At 34.5% G+C, this 21,762-nt stretch overlaps 1 protein-coding gene and 1 non-coding gene across 2 annotated transcripts in view; both read left to right on the top strand.

Annotated features, from left to right (window-relative positions):
- LOC150101966 (potassium channel subfamily K member 18-like) overlaps positions 1–21,762 on the top strand; it is an 82,511-nt gene that overhangs the window by 22,490 nt on the left and 38,259 nt on the right. The gene's annotated exons all lie outside the window — the stretch shown is intronic.
- TRNAA-UGC (transfer RNA alanine (anticodon UGC)) lies at positions 20,972–21,043 on the top strand. The gene has a single exon. It is a non-coding gene; the product is annotated as a tRNA-Ala (tRNA).

Consider the following 21,762-nt stretch of genomic DNA (forward strand, 5'->3'; position numbering starts at 1 on the left):
AATCTTGGTTCATCGATGGGATTGTCCATTTATGATGCAACACAATACTTTCTGGACTCCATGGTAAATTGCCAAATTACTCCTGATGTGTTCAAAGATTGATAACAGCTGTAAATGTCGTCAAGGAAAGAAACAAATTGAAAGTGTGGCAGATTAAAGGAAAGCAAAAACGAACGTTCAGTCTGAAGACAGATATGTTGGCGTATTAATAATAATAATAATAATAATAATAATAATAATAATAATAATAATAATAATAATAATAATAATATTCTCCACTCGAAAGTTAAACACCAAGAAGCAGTGCAATACCAAAAGAGAGAAATTGGGCCGCAGAACTTGAAAATTAATGACTATGCATCATGCATTACATCCACAAAGTGATAATGACCGGCTGTATTATCTACCAAGAAGAATAAGTGGACGGGTTCTGCTGTAAGCAAACTGTTGAAAAAGAAGAAATTAGTTTTAAAAATTACGTCGAAAATATAACAGTGAGCAAATATTTCAAACGATTTCGCAAAAAGGCCTTCTAAGATCCGATTACAAAAAAAACAAACAAACAATAAAAATTAAAAAATAAAAAGGAAACTAAATAACACCTATGTGTTCGCTGGGAAAATAAATATTTGCATGACCAATTTCTTCCAGATACTGAGGAAAAAATTGACATGACCAAGACGTGGCAATGGCTACAATATGGATATATTAAAAAAGAAACAGAAGGACTTATTCTAGCAGCTCAACAATTGGCATTACAAACTAATGCAATCAAAGCGAAAATTTTGAACGTCAGTAATAGCATCAAATGCAGATTATGCGATCAGAAAGATGAGACTGTAGAACATCTAATCAGTGCCTGCAGCAAGATAGCCCAAACTAATTATATATACCACCATGATCAAGTGGCCTAATTCAAAATAATTGGCATATATTAAAAAAATAACATCAGTGATAACCAGTGATAACATCAACAACATAGAAGTGGAAAAACTCACTAAATATGGAGATCTGACAATCGAAGTTGGCTGGCCGTGGCTTAACACACCAAAGTATCTCAATTGTTATCTGAGCGCGTCGTACAAACTCAAAGAAGCTATCCAACTATTTACAGCAATTAAACATTAACGAAGTGACCACATATGATCTACAAAAGTGGCACTACTGGGAAGAGTCCATATTTTACGACTCTACTTAATAGACTATTCTTAGATTCGTGGGTAGAATCTAAATTGCTCTGTCATCACCAGTCAAATTGTTGTTCGAATGATATCTTAAGAGTTTTGGCTGCATTTGAACGATGTGAATAAGGTCACAATAAAAAGCCTGTAACCCGTCCTCTTATTTCATCGGTTTTCATGACTGATGTTGATTTAGCATCGTTTCAATCTACATTGCAATTTCACCTATGATTTCTGTCGCAAATGCAGGGTTATAATTTATACAGCAGATGAAATTTCCACTCACCAATGATTTAGAGGTTGTCAGTCATATACACAAAGGACTTCTTGTGTTAATAAAGGTCATACTGTTCCGATACTTGTGGCGTGAAGTTGTATATAAAGGAAACCTTTCACGATAAAGCTATTCTTGTCTCTTAATTGATGAAAGAAAAGAACAACAAACCATTGCAGTCATTTTACTTTGAAGGTTTTCCATAGGAACCGTAAAATAGCTTTCTCTTTCTTATGGAGTCCTTGGCGGTGATGCGAACAAAACATGTTATGTAAATACGCCACACACACACACACGCACACACACACACACACACACACGCTCCCAAGAAAGATAACCTCTAATATTTTTCTTCTTTGTTTACCTCCCCCACACTACTAGCCTGAGGTAGAAGGAACACTATATCGCCACTTGCATGACTGCATGTTCTTTTAACATTTTTTTTTCTTTCATCCACGTTAATTATCTTACCACTGCTTCATCTAGAAGCGTAAGAATGTACTCAGTATTGTGTTAAGTTAACGCATGAAAAGGAGAAAAAAAAAACAAGCAAAAAAAACGAAAGTCAGTCGTACAAGGAAGCCTAATAAATTCTGAAATACGCACGTGTAAGCACTGACCACAGTGGGAGTAAGGAAAGACGTAAAGGAAGTTTAATTAACTAGACACGATACATTAAGCACGGTCTCATAATCCAATTTTAAACACCTGTTGGTATGATTTGTAGAAATATACGTGCCAACGCTATTAGCGCCACCTCTTGTTTGGATTGTGAAAACCTCACATAGCTATTTAAATTGTTGATGTCCTTTTAATACTTAAACAAATCATACTCTTGCATTACTTCCCTGAGGTGGAACATCTAAAGCTTAGGGAGGGGGGGTGCAGAAAAACGATTTTTTAAAAAAAGTACCAACCTTTTTTCATTTGGTACCATTTTTAAATTCGTTTAAGCAAACGAAAGAAGCGATTAGATTTCTTTTTTGTCTATTTTTATGCTTATGATCAGTTCGCTCTATGATGAGAGATTTCATTGAGATTCGATATTTAAAAACTTTATTATTTGAATATTCTTCATTTTAGTTTCAATCAGTGACGTCATCATTACCGTAGCGATTAAATGATTTTGCTGTTCAAGAATGCTAATACAGACCTTAGCTTTCTACGGTTGCCTTGGATCATCCATTTTGCTTCGAGACTAATCAGATGATTTTTAAAATAGGTAGCCGAAAATATAGCGTTTTTAATTAAAAAATGATTAGAAACCTTTATGCGCATATACGTACATTACTTACGCAGCGTATATGCAAAATACGTGGTCACGTGCGTCACTTCGTTTTCTAGGCAACTATTTAAGAATGCTGGTGTCAGGAAGCACCAATAGTGTTGATCACAATGGGAAAAACAAAAGGATCTTTAGGAGCTCGATAAAGGACTAATTGTGGGTGCCCGTCTGGCTAGACTTTGGAAACAGCAGAGATGACTGCTTTCTCAAATGGGTGAGATATTTCGGATGTTTAATCGGTGAAAAGCTGACCACATTGCTTGTCAGAAGCATAACTGTGGTCCTAAAACAGTCTATCATGAACGAGATCGTCGTCGTCTGACAAGGCTTGTACGGACAATGTGTGCTGCAATGACCGAAGAATTTAATGAATGCTGTTAGCAACCCATATTTCAACGAACTAGGAGCGGAGAATTGAAGAGGATCGGTATTGGCAGTCGCATGACTATACCAGAACCACTGATTTCTGCGAAGAACCGGAAAGATCGTCTACAGTGGTGTCAGGAACACCGTCATTGGACACTGGAAGATTCGAAAAAAGTCAAGTGGTTCAACGACGCAAGGAACACTTGATATTTTTGTAAGTCGAGAGTTTGACAGTAGCCCAATGAAGCAATGAACCCGACTTGCTTTTTAAACACAACTCAAGGTTCTGGAGGTAGTGTCATGGTGTGGGACATGTTCTGCTGGTAAGCAATGGGTCCTTGATATTTCTGGAAGATGGGGTGCCATCCAAGGAAAATATGAACATTGTTACCCATCAAGTGGTTTCATGGATGACATTGCAAAAGAATCGTTCAGCAATTGCTCAGCGAGAATGACAGCGACTTCCACCATCTTCCTTGACCACTACGAAGCCCAGATCTGAACCCTATTGAGCATGTGTAGGACATGTTAGAAAAATCAGATTCGGAAGCAAAGTCCACTTCCGTCAAATATGAGGCGATTAAAGGACTGTTTGGTGAAAGCCTAGCATGTAGTAGACGTAGATACAATCCAATACCTCGTGGAATCTATGCCAGTCGTATATGCTCTGTAATTCGGGCTAAAGGAGGTCCAACACGGTATTAAATAAGTGTATAATATAGTGCTCGGTATGTGTATAAGATCTCCTATGTTTTTTCATTGTTCTTCCAAGTTCGGTCCAGTTTAACTAAATCGAGATTTTCATAACATATTAAAATCTAAAAAATATCATAACATAATATGTATTGTAATATAAATCTTAAGCATCAATATAATAATACTATAGTGTAATATATAATATTTATAATATAAAATATGATTATTATTATTAATAATCAATCACAGATAACAGGCAAAGGCTATCAATGATTTTAATTGGAGTCCAGGGAAGAGAGTATGGAAGAGAATTGCCGCTATCTCTTGGCCTAATCCTAACATTATATTTTTGTCTGAAATAATGTGTGTTACAGTCAACTGTCTGGAGTGGAGAGATTAAAACACTTGGATTTTTAATCCCTAACTGGAGAAGAAACCCTTCTTGTCCTTCCCAGAGATCGGCTACTCCGAAGAAAAAAAAAAAAGGCTTAAAAAGAGATTCTCAAGTTCGACTGGAATCAATCTTATAAGAACCTTCCTTCGGACGGCCGAGAGTTATGGAGCAATTAATAATAATAATAATAATAATAATAATAATAATAATAATAATAATAATAATAATAATAATAATAATAATAATAATAATAATAATAATAATAATAATAAATCTCAAGCCAACATCATTAGCGTTCATGATTGGCACTATCAATAAGAAGCGGCAACCGAAAAGAAATGGAGTAGAGGAAGAATTGGAGAAGTATCAGATCGACATCATAGGTGTGTTACGAAAACAAAGAAGACAAAAAAAAAAGGTGAGATTTTTCTAAGAAACTAATACAGGATGTTATACTTCAGGCAATAACGATCTGCGAAAACGAATAGCTATGGTATTCAACATGGCAGCCATTGAATGGCAGGCAATATCAAGTAAAGTGATGTTGGGAAATATCAAAATTTTGGAACTGAACAATGAGACTTATTTATGCCTACGGCCTACAGAAGGTTCCACTAAGAAAGAAATGGAGGTCGAGGCGTTAGAGAAGGCAGCTGACAAAAAGCAAAATGAAAAGTTTTTCCTTGTTGGAGATATGAAGATCAGAGTGGGAAATTATTATCAGATATATAGAAATATTTTGGGAAAATTTAGAGAAAAGAGCCAAGCTAAAAACAATTGTAAGTTCCTCATAAATTTCTATTTCTTACTAATACCAACATAAACACTACTTGGAAAGAAATCAACGAGCACCATAGTGAGGAACAAACAGCCATGGCAACGACATTAATACGATGTAGGACATCCTTTCTATCCTTTCTCTGCGATGACTGCAGCAATCCTGCGTGGCATTCTTTCCACCAATGCACGATAGCGATCAAATACTTTTCAGAGTTCAATGTTCCAGTTACCACAAACAGAGGTAAGTACCCGAGGCCAAACCAAGAAAAAACACGACCATACCATCACACCGCCATCTCCGAATTTCATAGTTGGGGTTACGCACTTTAGTAAGAGACGTTCACCAGGCATCCGCCACACCCATACCCGTCCATTTGCTCGGCAGATGGTGTGGCGCGAAAAGTGGCTCCAGAATACAGCTTTCAAAATTTCTATGTTCCGCTGTACACGCTCTTTGCACCATTGAAGAGAAATTCGTGTTGTAAACTCGGTTCTGAGATTAGGTTTCGTGCATATTCGTGTTTCAGTCGATACTCGGAACTCCGCATTGAACGTGTTGACCGAATGGCGGGTTTTACATATTATCCTTCGTAGCACCCTACGGTAACTTTCGGTGGGTGTGGTCGGTCGTCTACTGCAGGTAGCACTTGCAGTTGACTCCCTGTGGTTCTCTCTCTTAGTATGAGATCATTGATTGTTGACCTGGGATGGTGCAGTTTGTCAACAATTTGTCAAATAGATAGGCCTGCAACATGGCATTCTATCCCAATGCCTCTTTCAAACTCCGTCAGTTCCCTTCTTGCAGCAATTTCACCCAGACACAGTTGCACTGACTTGGGAGCATTATATTCCTCTTATTTATACATACCAGCTACAAACAATTGACTCGTTACATGGCACGATGCACCTTGCCCATGGAGGTATTCGTTGACTTCTTTCCAAGCAGTATAGATGCGCACAAATTCATAGGAAGAGAAGACGTAAGAAATAAGACTAGTCTGACTGACACTGTGTTGTTGTTAATAGCGAACCTTCAACTAGTTCAAGACGTAAGAGTATACATTGGATTTGAAACAACAAGTATTGCCCTTCATTTTTGATCAGGATAAAACTGAATATCATATTGAAATGAAAAGTGTGTAAGAAGTTTTTAAAGGAGTCAAAGTCAAGCAGCTTTCAGAGGTGAACGGTGGATTCAAATATACAAATATTGTTGAAGAAAATGAAAGTGTTTGAAAACAAGAACAAACCTTTGGCTATTCAGTAGCAGATCCCGAAGAAATAGCATTTTTTGACTTACTAAGCAAGACAAGCATGTGGTCAGTTGTTTGCAAGGAGAGAAAATTCAACACTCCACGGTGCACTCGGAAATTTTAAGAAGCAGTCATGGAAAAATGAAAGCGTATCGAACGTTGTTGGCATGCAAGTCATCTTATGCTTGGAAAGAATCCGGAGAAAAATGTAAGTGAAACACTTTCTGAAACCACCTAAACAAAAGTCGTCTAAAGAGACTTTGTAAAGAACATAGAAAAATAAATATCATGAAGGAGGGAAAATATTCTGGGGACTTTTGAAAAAGCTTAGAAATGGAGAAAATAGTGGAATCACACGATAAAGGTGACATAAAAACCTCAAGATAAACAAGTTCTAGACGTGTGTGTGTCATAATTACTTTGAAAGATTGTTAAATAGAACAAGCAGTGGTTAGAGTGGTAGAAGACATCCAAGAAGAAGAAGAAGAAGAATGGAATAATTATATATTTAGGCAGCTGGAATAGATGATATTCCGTCAGAAATGTTAGAATATAGTATTATCACTGCTTTACAGTGGCTACTCTGTACAGTTCAGAAGGCCTGGTGAGAGATTCGAATTCCAGATGACTGGAGCAGAGCTCTCATAATATTTAACTATAAAAAGGGGAATAAAACTGAAGGTGAGAATTACAGAGGAATTTTCCAATGATTGTTCCTAGTAAGATTTATCCAAATATACTTGAGAAAGGCTAAGAAAAATTGTGGAAAGGAAGCTTGGTGAAGAACAAGCTGGATTCAGGCCAAATAGAGGTTGTCAGGATAAGGTTTTTTTTTTTTTTTTTTTTAACAATGCTAACATCTCATGGGAATTTTACAAGGATCTATATTAAACTTTTGTGTAAATATGGAAGACCTATGACAAAAATTCCAATAGCGAAGAGCTATTCTTACTGTTATGTAGTGTACATGGCACGTTATATCAATCAAAACATAATCTATATTCGAGTTGAAGTCAGTTAGAATTGAAGAAAATATAGGAAGATGGTTTGATGTAAAATCAGCTTTAGGAGAAGGATGCACATTATCTCTAATCTTATTCGTCATTTATTTGGATCATATCATGAAAGAAAGTGGCTTTGAAACCGATACCAAAATTGGGGATATAAATCTCAGATCTTTATTTTATGCAGATGATGTTATACCACTAAATAAATCCAGTACAAGTCTTCAGGATTTCCTGCTAAACTGAGTAGCTGCTGTAATAAATTTCGTATGAAATTGAACAATAAAAAGAAAAAGACAGTGAAAATAGGCAGAAACATCAAATGCATCCAGAATGAAGAACTTGCAGAACAAGTAAAACATTTCATCTATTTAGGCATAGTTTATAGCGAAGATGGCAAATTAATGATAGAAATAGACAACAGAATCAACAACGTCGGTATGGTAGGAAGTCGACTGAATAAATTTATATGGAATGAGAGAGAAGTTAGTCAAAATACTAAATTAGCTGTATACAAGACAGTGTTCAAACCAATTTTAACTTATCGATCTGAGAGCTAAGTTAGAAATAGATCACTTAATCAAAGACTGGAGACCTTTGATATGACAGTTCTGAGAAAGATTAGTGGCGTGAATAGGTGGCATCAATAACGGTATCGTATTAAAAATGAGGATATTAGGAAAGAACTTGACATTGTTAACATTCAAGAATGTGTTAGCAGAGATAACAGGTGTATGGTGACTTAAACACACACAGAGAGAGAGAGAGAGAGAGAGAGAGAGAGAGAGAGAGAGAGGAAAAGTCAGCAATACAAATATTATTTGCCAGAATGGTAGGAAGAAGACCAAGAAAAAGACTAAGATCTAAGTGGATTGATAAAGTAAATACCTTATTTGACCGAAATAGCATATATAAGATCTGATAAGATTAGAGTTTTGACGGATACAGAATTTGGAGGAAAATTGTCGCTAATTAGGTAATTAGTAATAATATGATACATTATTATCAATAAAGATACATATCAGAAATTTAATTATGATCATTATGTAATTATGATAATTATTATATTTTATGATTTCCTTATTCAAATAATATCGACTTTGAAGATATTCTGAACTTATTCTGAATAAATCTAAACATAAAAATTAAAAATAATTAAAAGATAAATAAATAACGATATCAGAATAAAAAATATTTAAATTAAAAAATTAAAAAAAATAAAAACTACAGTGGTTCATAACAACAACAACAACAACAATAATAATAATAATTATTATTTTATAATTTTCTTTCAAAACAGTATTCACTTTTGAAATATCCTAAACTTGTTCTAGCTAAATTTAAAAATAAGGATCATAAATTTCTCACAGCTTAACAATATAATTCTTACATCTCAAGTTCTCTTTCTAAAAGAATATGTCTTTTAGAAAGAGAACTTGAAGAAAGCGAATCTAGTTCACTCACCCTCCAAAACAGCCTTAGGTCTAGTAAACGGAAGTACTCTCTCACGGTCCATTTCAGAGGAATTTGACGGAACTCTTCATAGTCATGCTCGTGATAATTTGCTGTTTTCTGGACGTCGGTTTTTGTTTCTGATGGCTCCCGCATACAAATGGCAAATGACATTCGTTCACATAGCATTAAGCTTCCCCCCCAAAAATCAGAAAGTGCATTTCATGTACTATTTTTTATGTGAACTAAGTATAGTGAACAATAAACTACTTCCTAGTATGGAACTATTTCATTTTGTTTACGTTAATCCGAAAGAAAATATCAAAACAATAAAATAATTATGACTTCATGAGAAAATGTGACATTTCAGGTTGTATTATTCGTCAGTTAGAATAAGTTTTTGCATTTCACGCAAGTGATACATTTTTAGGTCGAATTCCACAAAATATTGATTGTTAATTTTTGCCGCATCTCATGCGGCGCTGTATGTCATAAATCTCGTACTAAAGTCTTGTAAGATACGAAATTAAATACAGATTAAAAACAAACAAAAACTTCCGCGTGTTAGAACGAGAAACAGTGAATTTTAATTAAAGAATAATAGCTATAAACTGGGTCAGAGCTCGAAAGAATGTGAATTATTTTATGCAACATAGCAGTGGGTGGTTATGGCAACTTAAATGCGTACGTATACATACATCCAAAAAAAAAAAAAAAAAAGTATGCCTCATACTGCGTCATTGAAACATATTTTGTTTACCGGTAGGTGCAACATTGGCCAACTGCCTTCATTCTGGTCATTATTTTTAAATAAAGGACGGTTTAACTCGAAATTCGTTTTTTATTTTTTAAATTAAAAGAAAACCAATATTTTAATTAATATTCAATAATTAATCATATAAATATGATTTCATAATTTCACTTTACATTGTAGCGTTTAAATTATATATTACTTACTAAATTTTTTAAAGTTATTTTGCTTCTAACATATCCTATGATTACCTGCAAACATTATCGTATTTATTCTCCTATTCCGCAAAATTTTTATGATTGACCCGGGGATAAGCGATATTGACTTTAGACGTTAATTGCGCATTATTAGTTCAGTTATTGACTGAGTATAAGTAAGTGCGTTACATTAAGATAGGTACTTAACAAAAGTGTCAGTATTTAAAAACAGCTATTTTAAAAACAATTGGTACAATTTATAGAAATGGGTTTAAAAGGGATACACAAGTGGAAAAAGTTGGGAACCACTGGCATACAGTGAAGAAGACTGCCCCTAATATTCTAGAAAGTTAATTATGGCTAAAGAGCTACTCCTGCTACTTTGGGAAGATAAACCATTAGATAACTTATTCATTTTTATTTATTTTCTTATTTAATATTCTCATATAATCCGTAATCATTAATTGGCTTTCTTCTTCTCATAATGAATTTTAAGCCAAGTTGTGCTGGTCTAATGCCATCGCTTTCTTTGTCTTCCAATTCTTATTTTTCCGTTCATTTAATTATAATTATAATTATATTTGTACGGATATAAAACTTTTGGGTGTATATATATATTGTTCATTCGATTTACATGTTCTACCCATTTTTGTTTATATTTACTTATACAGTAGTTAATTGCCTTCATATTTAGGAATTGTAAAATTCTTGATTTGTTTTATGGTTCAACATTTTTTTTCTGAGAAATTGCATTTCTGCTCTTCGAATTCGTTTTTCGTCTTTCTTTTTCATCGCCCATGTTTCACTTCCAAATAATAAAGTTGGTTTAGAAAGGACATTGTTATTATTATTATATGACACCTCCATGAAGTCCAAAGACTCATCGAGGGAGGGCATCTACTCCACAATTCTCCATCTCTATCACTCAATCCACCATCTACAACGAACTGCAACTACTTTCATCATCTACACCAACGCCATCTAACGCCGACCATCACCACTAATATATTTTTAAGACAATCACAATCATCCATGCCCACAGCAGGATTCGAACTCGCAGGCTGGAGAGCGAATACGCTAACCACTCAGCTAACTCAGGCATTATATAGCCTAATTCTTGTGCGTTTTTATACCAAGAAAGGTTTAAATATATTATTTATTATGTCATTCACTTTAACAAAATTTGATATTTAATATCTATGCCTTTTTCACCTCGTATGATGTTTTCTAATAAATTATATATAAAAAGATAGGCATATTATATCTATCTTTTTTATATATTTTATTAGAAAACTTAATAATCTCAAGTAAAACATTTTCATCAAATTTATCCACTTCGCACATATCATCTGGAGATTTTCATTTTTTTTAAAATTTAATTATTTTTAGATCTTTTATTGTTAATATATTTTCTATATCATTTTATGTGTTTTTATTGTCTGTGCAATATCTATATCTATGCAATAATCTAGAAATTATTAGAAAATTAATTTGCGACTTGTATTTACGTTTTCTTTTTTTTCCACAATTTTTTTTTTCGGCCAAGAGCCATTGGTTTGAGGCTAAGAATTTAAATGAGCTTTTTTATTTTATCAGCTTACTCAAATTCCCATTCTCATTCCTTAATTCATCTGGAAGTATTTAGAGCTGCGAATCAAAGCCACATCGAGATTATAATATTCTGTAAATCAACTAGCTACTGCTTTTAAATAGGAGTGGCTTAATATTTGTCTGTAGGGGAAAAAAAAAGGATCTTTGTCAGTATGTTTAAATGGTAGATGATTTGACTTGTATTACGCGGTGAAAAACTACAACTACTCTGATTACTGAAGGTTAGAAGTGGCTTGAAAAGTACCATATGATATCTAGAAATATTTCCCGATTATCTAAAACCTTAATCTCACGCTCACAGTGATTACATTTTTATAAGCTTTCGGGGGATGGAGTTTGCATAAAAAATAAATTAAAAAAAACATCGGTAGCGACCTTGCCGATCACTTATTTACATTTACGTATAGAATCAATCTGCTCAAGTCAGTATGCAAAGATTTCGTATCAGATACGTTACTTATCACCTGCCCTCCACTGGTGTTATTCACATTCAAGAGAATGTGTTCCTCCAGATCATCCCCACTTTCATTAATATGCAAGATAAACAGATTGGTCAAAGGATAGCATTCTCATTCAGCTCCGCCATACATAATTGTTTGTTACCTCTCAGATAGTCATTATCCAATCCATGTCACAAGCCTATTCGACACACTCATCCCTTTTAGCTTATATAAAAACATCTTGTGCAGGATTCTGTCAAATGCCTTAGAAAAATTTAGAATCATGACATATTCATTCCTCTTTTCCAAATTTGCTGTCATTCTATTGTAAAACTGGAGTAGATTTTAAAACAAGACCTACCTTTAGATCATCTACCCAACCGGCCACACGGATAAATTATATAAAAAATATAAGCTTCATATCTATGTTCTTTCAATAATATCCAAATGTTATATTTACATCAATGGCCACTTCGCATCAGTTTTTGACGTGTATACACCTTCAGGCCTGTAGGGTGGTCAACAAAGTCATGCGGTCCTCTATATATAACCAAGGCGTGATGTACCGATCCTTGGATGAGATTTCTCACCAGAGATAGAGATTAATCTATATTTGGTTCCATCAGGTCTACTTTAACCCTTGTATAATGTAATAATCTTGTCCTTCTTCCACTCATTAAGAACTATGTTCGTGTTGAGACCTAAGTTAAATGACTAGATTAAGGCTAATTTCATAGCAAATTCCTTTATCACGTGTGCTGATATCTTATTCAAACCCACTGAAGAGTTAACATCAAGCTTCTGCAATATTTGTTAATACCTCTGTCTTTTCATCTAGATCCATCTTGACTCCTAAAGAACTAATTGTTTTATCAAGAATGTATATATTATCACAGAAATGATTACTTAATAACTGAGTTATTTCAAGCGTATTGGACACTTTCCTAATATCTGATTTTACTGAGGTTATCCGACCATGATTATCTTTCCTTTTACTTGCCACATAGCGAAAGAATTCTCCCAGATTTCTTTTTATCCTATCAATTACGAGTAACATTATTTCATAGTCTGATTTCACCTTCGTCACCATGGTTGTCAGTCGTCTGGCCTGCTTTTTTTGCAGCTTTCATATGAATGTTCACAACTTCACACAATATAGGTTCAATAACATTTTCCTTTTATGAAGTTCATGCTTTAAATTTTTATTCATACATTTCACACTCCTGTAGTTAATTATCTTGACTCTGAAGATGCAGTCAATTGTAGTTTCCTTCAAACATTTCTTGGCCACTTTCCATCTACTGTACTATTAATCCCTCTATGATGTAGGTTCTCACACTATGGCACAGCTGCTTGCGCAGTTTAAAATAATCACCTGCCTTATACTGTACTTCCGCATATATCCCTTATATGTTCCACATATATACAAGGACAGTGCCCTTCGTTCTCTTTCAGATCAGCCATCAAGATGGTTTAAAAGACATTTACCAGCACTTATAAGTGCTGGTAAATTTACAAAGCGCTAATAAACACCACTAATGCGTATAGTCCGATGTAAGGAATAAAAAAGGTAAAAAAATAAAAAATAAAAAAAACGATATGCTGCTATCCCTTGTAAATTTGAAAGCTGCGATGCTTGAAAAATATACGTAGGGTGGGGGATGGAATTATTGTTTGCACAATAACCAGATACCACTGAAAGGTACTGGGAATTTTTATTAATAAACGCTGACAGAAGTATCGAAAACTGTGTCACACGATTGCCGTCGTAATTTTTATTACCGTTCAGTGCTCTTGGAAACACAATTCTTAACTTCATAAGTATACTTGTATGTGCTGTGATTTGTTCCTGAATTCACAATGCAAATAGCCCAAATCTGTAATGGCGCTGTCACGATTTGCTGGAGATAAAACATACATGTGCTAGTTATCAGAAAGCAAGTCAATAAACGCCGGATTGGATGTTGACAACGGTGTCACTATCGCAATTATTAAGGGCTACGTAGTTATGCTAGTTCAGTAATTTTCTGTAGGTATTATGTACTAAATTGAATTTAATTCCTCGAAAACGACGAGAAGAGGAAGATTAACAGATATTTTATTTATTTATTTATGCAGCAGATATTAATTTTTTATTTTTATTTATTTTTTTTTATATACCGGATGCAAACAACAGAAGTTTGAGATGGCGCTGTCTTGATATGACTCGAGATAAGTACGCATGAGCAAGCCATCAAACAGACGTCACTGGGAAGAATGTTAGAGCCTTTCGCTATCGCAATTTACCAAATGCTATCTAGTTACGGATTTCTGAAATTTCCTAACTTTTTCTAAGTATAAATTATACTTTATATTTAGAAAACCGCGAATGATAAGTACATAATTTACCTACGATATGCTGCTATCTCTTACAAATCGCAAAATTACAGAATATTTCATCTGAAGTGAACCATTACTTCCTCCCATCTTCTCAAAAATTAGTCTAGATTTCGGGGATTCCAGATTTTTGAAATTTAAAAAAAAAAATGAAAGTTCATTTTTTAGCTAACAAAATAGGGAGTGCTCAGACAGAAAAATTATACTTTTTTTTAAAAAAATTTAATTTAATTTTTATTTTTGATAAATATATATTTTTTTTAAATAGCTGTCCTCAGTCTTTTGCTTCAAATTTTTAGACTTCACGCCGCAAAATTGAAGCGAGCAGACCTATTCAGCGCTTAGCTCTCGACTCCAATCAACCATTTTCTCCATCATTTGTTGTCGGCGATATTTTGAATGTGCCATTGGTCCTTCAATAGTAAATATTTTGAACTACAAATAGTAAATCAATCCCAAACAAGTCTATGAATCTTTGATATCTTTCAATGCCCTATTTCAATGCCCTACCTTTCAGTGTTAATATCATAGATATTTCATTTATCGCTTTATTTTTCTATACCCCCCCCTCCCCAGCACTTATAAACAGTTGCGCAATGAGATCATCTAATTGTTTTCGGCAGACATGCAACCAGGACACCTTGATGGCTATTTGAATGATTCAAGAAATTGACTGCAAACAGCAAGTCAGGCATAGGCCATCCAAAAGCGGGATTTTCGGGGAGTCCGGAAATGAGAGTCCCAAAGTTGATGTTTACTGAGATTCTACATTTATTTATTTGAAGTCATTCTCAGTCTCTGTTTCGATGGACACTAAGCGTCACTTCCTTTTATTCTGACTGTTTATTATATAAAAATAAATGAAAAATGGTATACTACTAATAAAAAAAACAACTCAAACCACAGTATGCAGTACAAACCGTAGTACATCGTAAGGTGGAAAACTCATTCCCATCCCGTCTTCCCTTTCGTGTTTGGCTCAGTGGCTTGTCACAGCCGAGTAACCTAGCTTCTTAGAAACCTAGTACTAGCTGAGACAGAACGATTAATCTACATGAAGTGTTTGCTATGGCATTAGGCCATTTAAAGACAACATCCATTATGTGTGTTCTTCTGTCTGGTTTGAGGGATGAAACATCCCAGTTTCCAAGAGGAAAACTCCTTCACCTTCGCATGAGACTGGGCAACTCACCTTAAGTTGAAAAGCTCTGATAAAGGTTCTTTGCGTCCTAGACGGGACGGGATTCGAACCCAGGTCTTTCGAACTGAAAGGGGTTTCGTCCATACCGACTAAGCTACAGAGACTGAAAAAGGTCATTTGATGGTACAAATAACTTCATACTAATTTCTTGTAATTTACCAATTTTTGAGCACTTTCGAATTAAGCATTTTGTACGCCATTATTATGATGAATTAATGCGATTAAAAAGCGTGGACCTCATATTCTTCCAGAGACAACTCTGAGTTTTCCCACCTGCCATGAGCTGCAAAATTTTCCCGTATCCTTACGTTTATGGTTGTTTCGTATTGTCGCTTATCTTCTCCTTCTATTTCTGAAATTTAAAGACATCATCCCCCAAATCTCTCTCTCTCTCTCTTTATATGGAACGTTTCACAAACCAGATATGATTTTGAGTTGGTGATGGACCTTTTCGATTGTTGTTTCATCTCTAAGAAACGCTGGCGACCGCATGGGAGCACAACGGTCAAGGGGTGGACTTATCAGGGTCAAGGCCTTGTGAAGTGGAAAAATAATTTCCTTATTTCTGCAAGTTAGTGTTCTTTTTAACGTTCATGGTATCTGATATCTCTCTTAACAACCTTAGCAATGTGACATCTAAACTTTAACCCTTCGTCAACGATTCCACCTTCCGTCTCTTGCAATGCCTTCTGCCATAAACGCATCGCTTTTCATTTAGCTACATTAAACCGACACGCACTAATAAACTTTTTATTATCCATATGTAATTGAATGTCTCTCTTCAAACCATCCCCAATGCCATTAACATACAAGTCAAACAGGAGTAGTCCGAGGAGAACTCGGTGGGATTCCACTGATCATCCTCATTCTCTTAAATTCAGCTCTTTTGATATCTGTCAGATAGCCATTCTCTAATCTACACAACAAGTCTATTTTGCATACCTCCCTCTGAGTTTGTATAATAATTTTCTGTGTGCAATTCTGTCAAATATTTCTACTAGGCTTCAATTTTATTCTGTTGTGTCTTATATCTAATGTTTTTGAATGGATGAAGAACATTTGTTCAAACTTTGAACAATATCAACAGAAATTACTAGCCTGGAACATCAACTGTAAAATGCGCTCACGGCTACATAAAAATAAATAGTAACTGTGATTGAAAAACAGTCGTGCGAATATCAATTAGAGGAAAGCAAGTGGAGACCTGTTGACTATCATATTTCAGAAGTTATCTCTAACTTCTGGAATATGATAGTTTTCTATAACTTCTAGAGATAAGTTAGAGATAAGGTGTTCGAGGATTTATTTTTGTTGTGATACGTTTGCCATATTCGCCAACACCTGTTTCTGTCTGTCATTCCTTTAATTTCCTTCCCCCCCCCCACACACAACAAAGAAACGGCCTACTGCTCATAAAGAAGACTTTTTGTTAATATTCAGAACAATACAGATAATCTGATGCTGTTTTGAAACACAAAAAAGCGCTAAACGAGTAACACAGTTAACTTATAAAATATATAATTTTTGATAATATATTATTATTATTATTATTATTATTATTATTATTATTATTATTATTATTATTATTATTATTATTATTATCCAGGCAAAATGAAAATAAATTAATTTAAAAAATGAAAGTTAAAGTTAATCCCAAGCTCATCTCTTGTTTAGAGATTTAAATCTCGCAAAAAAAGTCCTTCCCCACTACACGTACTTTCTCCCAGCACACTTTGCTGAATATTGTCAGCAAGATTATTCGCTAGCTAACTTTCAACCTCTTAAAGGCTTAACATTAGGTTCGGTTCAATGCACTATCCAGCTGCAGAAGAATTGTTACAAAGTTGTTCCCGTGGAAAGAAGAAACCCCATAATAGATTAAAACATAGCTCATATTTCATGCTAAGAGAAATGAAGGAAAAGTAAACTGATTCTTGGATCTAGAGTCTAAACATGGTTTTTGGCCAATCACTTTCTCTGTGGTTCTAGGCAGCACAGAGAGACTAATCTCTGTGGAGTTAAGTGTTCCCTCTTAGAATTGATTGCTGCAGAGGCTTTGGTTTACCAAACTTTCACCAAACTTTGGCTAAGTCTGTAAATATTCCGCATGGTCTGTACATAAAAAAATAAATGTATTTGACTTCTCGGGTCGGTTCTAGACACTACAATTATGCATTCTGTCTTTGCTATCTCAATAAGAATGTCCATAATATTCTCTTCGGTCCATAAATATAGTTATAAGAGTTATAATTTTTGACATTAAATGGAAAACTAGTTATGAATATAATGTAGCCATTATGATTGCATTAGATTACAGTGAAAAATTCAGTTTCGGTTTCTTACATTTCAGGACTCCTCCCAATTTCGAAAACTTTTTTGTGAGTCTGTGCTAAGGTTCTTTATTAGTTAAAATCTACGCCTCAACTCCTTGAATGATTCAAACAGCCCATGCAAATGGTTGGGAGCATGGTTGCCCCGAACTACTAAAAGATCTGATTGTGCAACTGTTGCACCGCTATTGTGTAAGTCCGAGATGTTGGGTACCATCTGTAAAGCAGTCAAAGTTTAATTGTAAGACTGATACTGCTTTAAAGCGAAACGAAAACGACTTCACTTTGAAAAATAAATATTTGATTAGGAGAATGGAATGCCTGTTAAAGATGTTATTAAACTACAAAAGTGCTACATCAATTGACTACGATGATACTATGTATTCTGCTTTTACAAATGTACAAAACAAAGAAATAGCATTATACCGAAATCCCCTCTTTAGCTGGTGGTATGAGCAACGATCAAATTTTGGAACACAACGAACGTCTCACAGCGAATTATATTCTTCAACTATGGATGATGTGGCACGCAGAGATCTTCAGATTTTCCAAAACGAAACTTATGGTACTGAAGTTGTAAAAGGGAGATCATTGGACAAACTGTAAATGAAAACGTATCCGAAATTTCGCAGCCTTACATAATATGATGAAGTGATTGAAAACCAATCTTGGTCACAAAATATATATAAATTTAGCGAACATTTTGTGAACCAGAAATCTGAAAAATTGAAGCAAAAGATGACCCATATCTATTTTAAAAGATTGAATGTTTTGTGGTCTTATTAAACTCTCTGTGATCGTCTGGAAAAATAAACTTACATGAAATTTATGTTTGCGTTTATGATGTCTAAACTTGGTAATTCGGAATGATTTACATTTTATATGGATTGCTAAAAGGAGGAATCTCATCTCCATTGCTGCTCAGTGTGGTGATGAATAATGTCCTAGATATGGTTAATGACCAGAAAGAAGAAACCGTTGTGTTTGCAGCCGTCATGATTTGCATACACTCGGAAGAAGAACTGTATAAGAGTTTAGATAAATGCAACGTGTGATACAGAAATATATGCTGTATATTAATATCAGGAAGAGCGAGTGAGTGCATGGTTTTAAATCTTTGGGAAAATGTACATGTTAATGGTGTTAGACTCAATAGGCAAGTTTTGAAGAGTAGTGAAAAATTCGAATATCTAGGATATATTTTCGAGTGATAAAAGTTTAGATCAGGAGGTAATAAGGATGATTTCAATGGGGCCAAATCTTTTATAATAGTCTAAGTGCTTTACTTTGGAAAAGTGAAGTTCCACTGAAGTGCAAGCTATGATTAAAAGAAGTTACATTTTTGTCCATTCTGTCGTATGCAGCAAAGAAAGTGTTGAAAAAATGCTTGTGAACTCTCTCTCTCGCTTAACGTGGTTAGAATATATAATGAGAATGAATTTAGAACGAATAAAAAGAATGTATGACATGAAATGAAAATGTATGACATGAGGAGAAGTGACCAATAGGAAGACCACATAAAATGCTGTGAGAATTTTGGAAGATAGAAAGAAATGAAGAGATCCACCTTTGATCGGATTTCTTCATTTTGGACATTTCAGATCAAGTGGATCAAAGGATATGCCTACCCTGACAGTTTCTGTTGGGAAAATTACTGCTTAAAAATGATAATAATAATAAGCAGATGACTTCATTTATTTTGGACATATGACAAGAATATGTTACAAATACGCAAAGATATGTTTATTTGCTTGTTTTCCTTTCTTTCTCTGGTTATCGGTTATTTTCCAGTTCATAAAGGATAGCAAGATGGAGAAAAACCATCGTTTAGTATACGGCTATATAGGCATACAGGAAAATCGGCAAGGAGAACTCACGCAATTCAAGGACAAAATATTATTGTTGGTGAGAAGTAGATGACGTTGTGTGTAGTTAGTGAGAGTGATGTGTTCGCTCTTGATGACACTCTTTGAGTCCTTGGACTCCTTGGAGGTGTTAAGTAATAATAATAACTCGGCATTTTTGGAATGTTATTTTGAAAAAGCCTTTCAAGGTTTTTTTTTTTTTTTTTTTTCGTCACGATTGAAAATCATTTCCAAAATTAGATTGAAATTAGCTGCGATAGATGGTTTACTTTAAGCGCTTTGCTCGGATTTTAGAAAAGTGAAAAACGTATTAATTCGGCGCTATCTAAAAATAATTACAGTGACACCTCGGCTAAAGAGTGACCCTGCTAACGAATATTTCGGCTAACGAAGATTTATTTCGCTGTTTTTCGGACTCGGCTAACGAATATGGATTCGGCTAATGAATATTTTAGTGGATGCGCACGCTAACATAAAGCAGCAAACATGAAGACATTGTAGATAAGATAGTCTCCTTGGGCAAAGCATTACATTGGAGGTAAATGAAGAAGATGTAGAAGAATTAGTTGAAGAACACTCAAAAGATCTGACAACTGAAGATCTTGAAAAGTTGAAAAAGCAACTGAATCAGGAAAGAGACGAGGAAGATAAAGAGTGCTCATCAGAGAAGGAGGAGGAGGACTAATAAAAAGGGAAAAATGCCAACAGGTGACATTAAAAAAATGCTACACTACTGGGAAGAGTTTCAGTCTTTGGCTACAAAGTGGCATCCCAACAAATGAACAGACTTCGTGCCTTGGTTGAAGACAAGTGTCTGAATCACTTTAAAAACATTCTGAAGAAAAGAGAAGTTCAATCAACTTTGGACAGATTTTTGACTTCTCCTTTAGCAAAGAGACAGAGGCCAGCTACTGAAGGAGAGGAGACTTACCTTGAATAAACTTTGAAAATTTGGAAGAAGAATAGTAAAAACGTTGTGTACATATTTTCAGTTTAATAAAGTGTATATAATACTGTAAAGATTGTCAGTTTTTAATTCTACATTCTATTCCCCTTCGTCTAATTGGGTAGCTATTCATCTCAGCCTTTGGTGAGTTTTTGCCCTTTTATAGTGTGCTTTTTACTATTTTATAAAACTTATCTTTAAATAGTAGGCAGCATCCAGTACGAATTAAACGATTTTCTATAGAAACCTACGGGAAATCACATGCGTTTCGGCTAACGCATGATTCCGGAACGAATTATCTTCATTAGCCGAGGTATCACTGTATTTGATATTTTCTATATATTAAGGAAGTGATATTTTTTGCGATCTTAATTTTGAACTAGTCTCTATCTAAAAAAAAATTAATGTTGTGGAGTTGAAAAAAGCGGATTAATAATCCTGGTATCAACTAAACCCCAAACTTTTCAAATTAAAAAAGAATATTAACATACAAAACAAAATTAATATAATAATGAAACTTATTTTTAAAGGATTAATATATATAGAGTAACCATATACGTTTGCGTATTGGGGGTGTAGCTCAGTGGTAGAGCGTTCGCTTTGCATGTGAAAGGCCCCGGGTTCGATCCCCGGCACCTCCAGTTTTTTTTTCTTCATTTTTAAAAACATTACAATTACGCAGGTGTCGTTTTTTTATTTCAATGTGTAAAACAACATTAAGCATCTTACCAACCTAATATTTTTATTTCAAATAAACAACATAAAATTAATGCCTTGCGCTGAAACGGACCTTCCGAGTATAACTTTCGGGTGTAAGAGAGAACATCCATGTAGAATTCCCAGGGCCTTGTATATTTTGAGTTTTGTGTAGGTAGAACTCAAAATATACTGATGTCAGTTGTTCTAATTATAGGCAGTTACTTTTGAAGAAACGCTAATAAATGATCCGAGAAATATCAAGTTTGTTACTAAATGCTGCATCAAATAAATACTATTTTAACCAAAATATTAACACTATGAATCATTTGAGTGGCAAAACTCGTTTAATAAGTAAGGTAGCATTACACAGCAAGACACATGAACCTAGTTTAGTTAGTACTGTTAACACGGTTAATTATTCAAATCTAGATACAGGTCAATCGATTTTTCAGCCGCTGGTTAGTACGATTTTCTTAGTCCTATTTGGACTGGCAAGTGAAACGCAGAATCTAACTTATTTTGCTGTTTCTTAATTCATTCAAGACGTGATCATAAATAAAATTTATAACCAAAAAAGAGCTAAATTTATAACGTTTGGATAAATGAGTAGTTCAGTATAGTTCCGGACATATTGTTCCAGACAACATATCTAAACCATTCC

The sequence above is a fragment of the Typopeltis vanoorti genome, chromosome 11, assembly GCF_054136105.1.
Source record: "Typopeltis vanoorti isolate ZY-2024b chromosome 11, IOZ_Tvanoo_1.0, whole genome shotgun sequence".
In the NCBI taxonomy this organism is placed as follows: domain Eukaryota; kingdom Metazoa; phylum Arthropoda; class Arachnida; order Uropygi; family Thelyphonidae; genus Typopeltis; species Typopeltis vanoorti.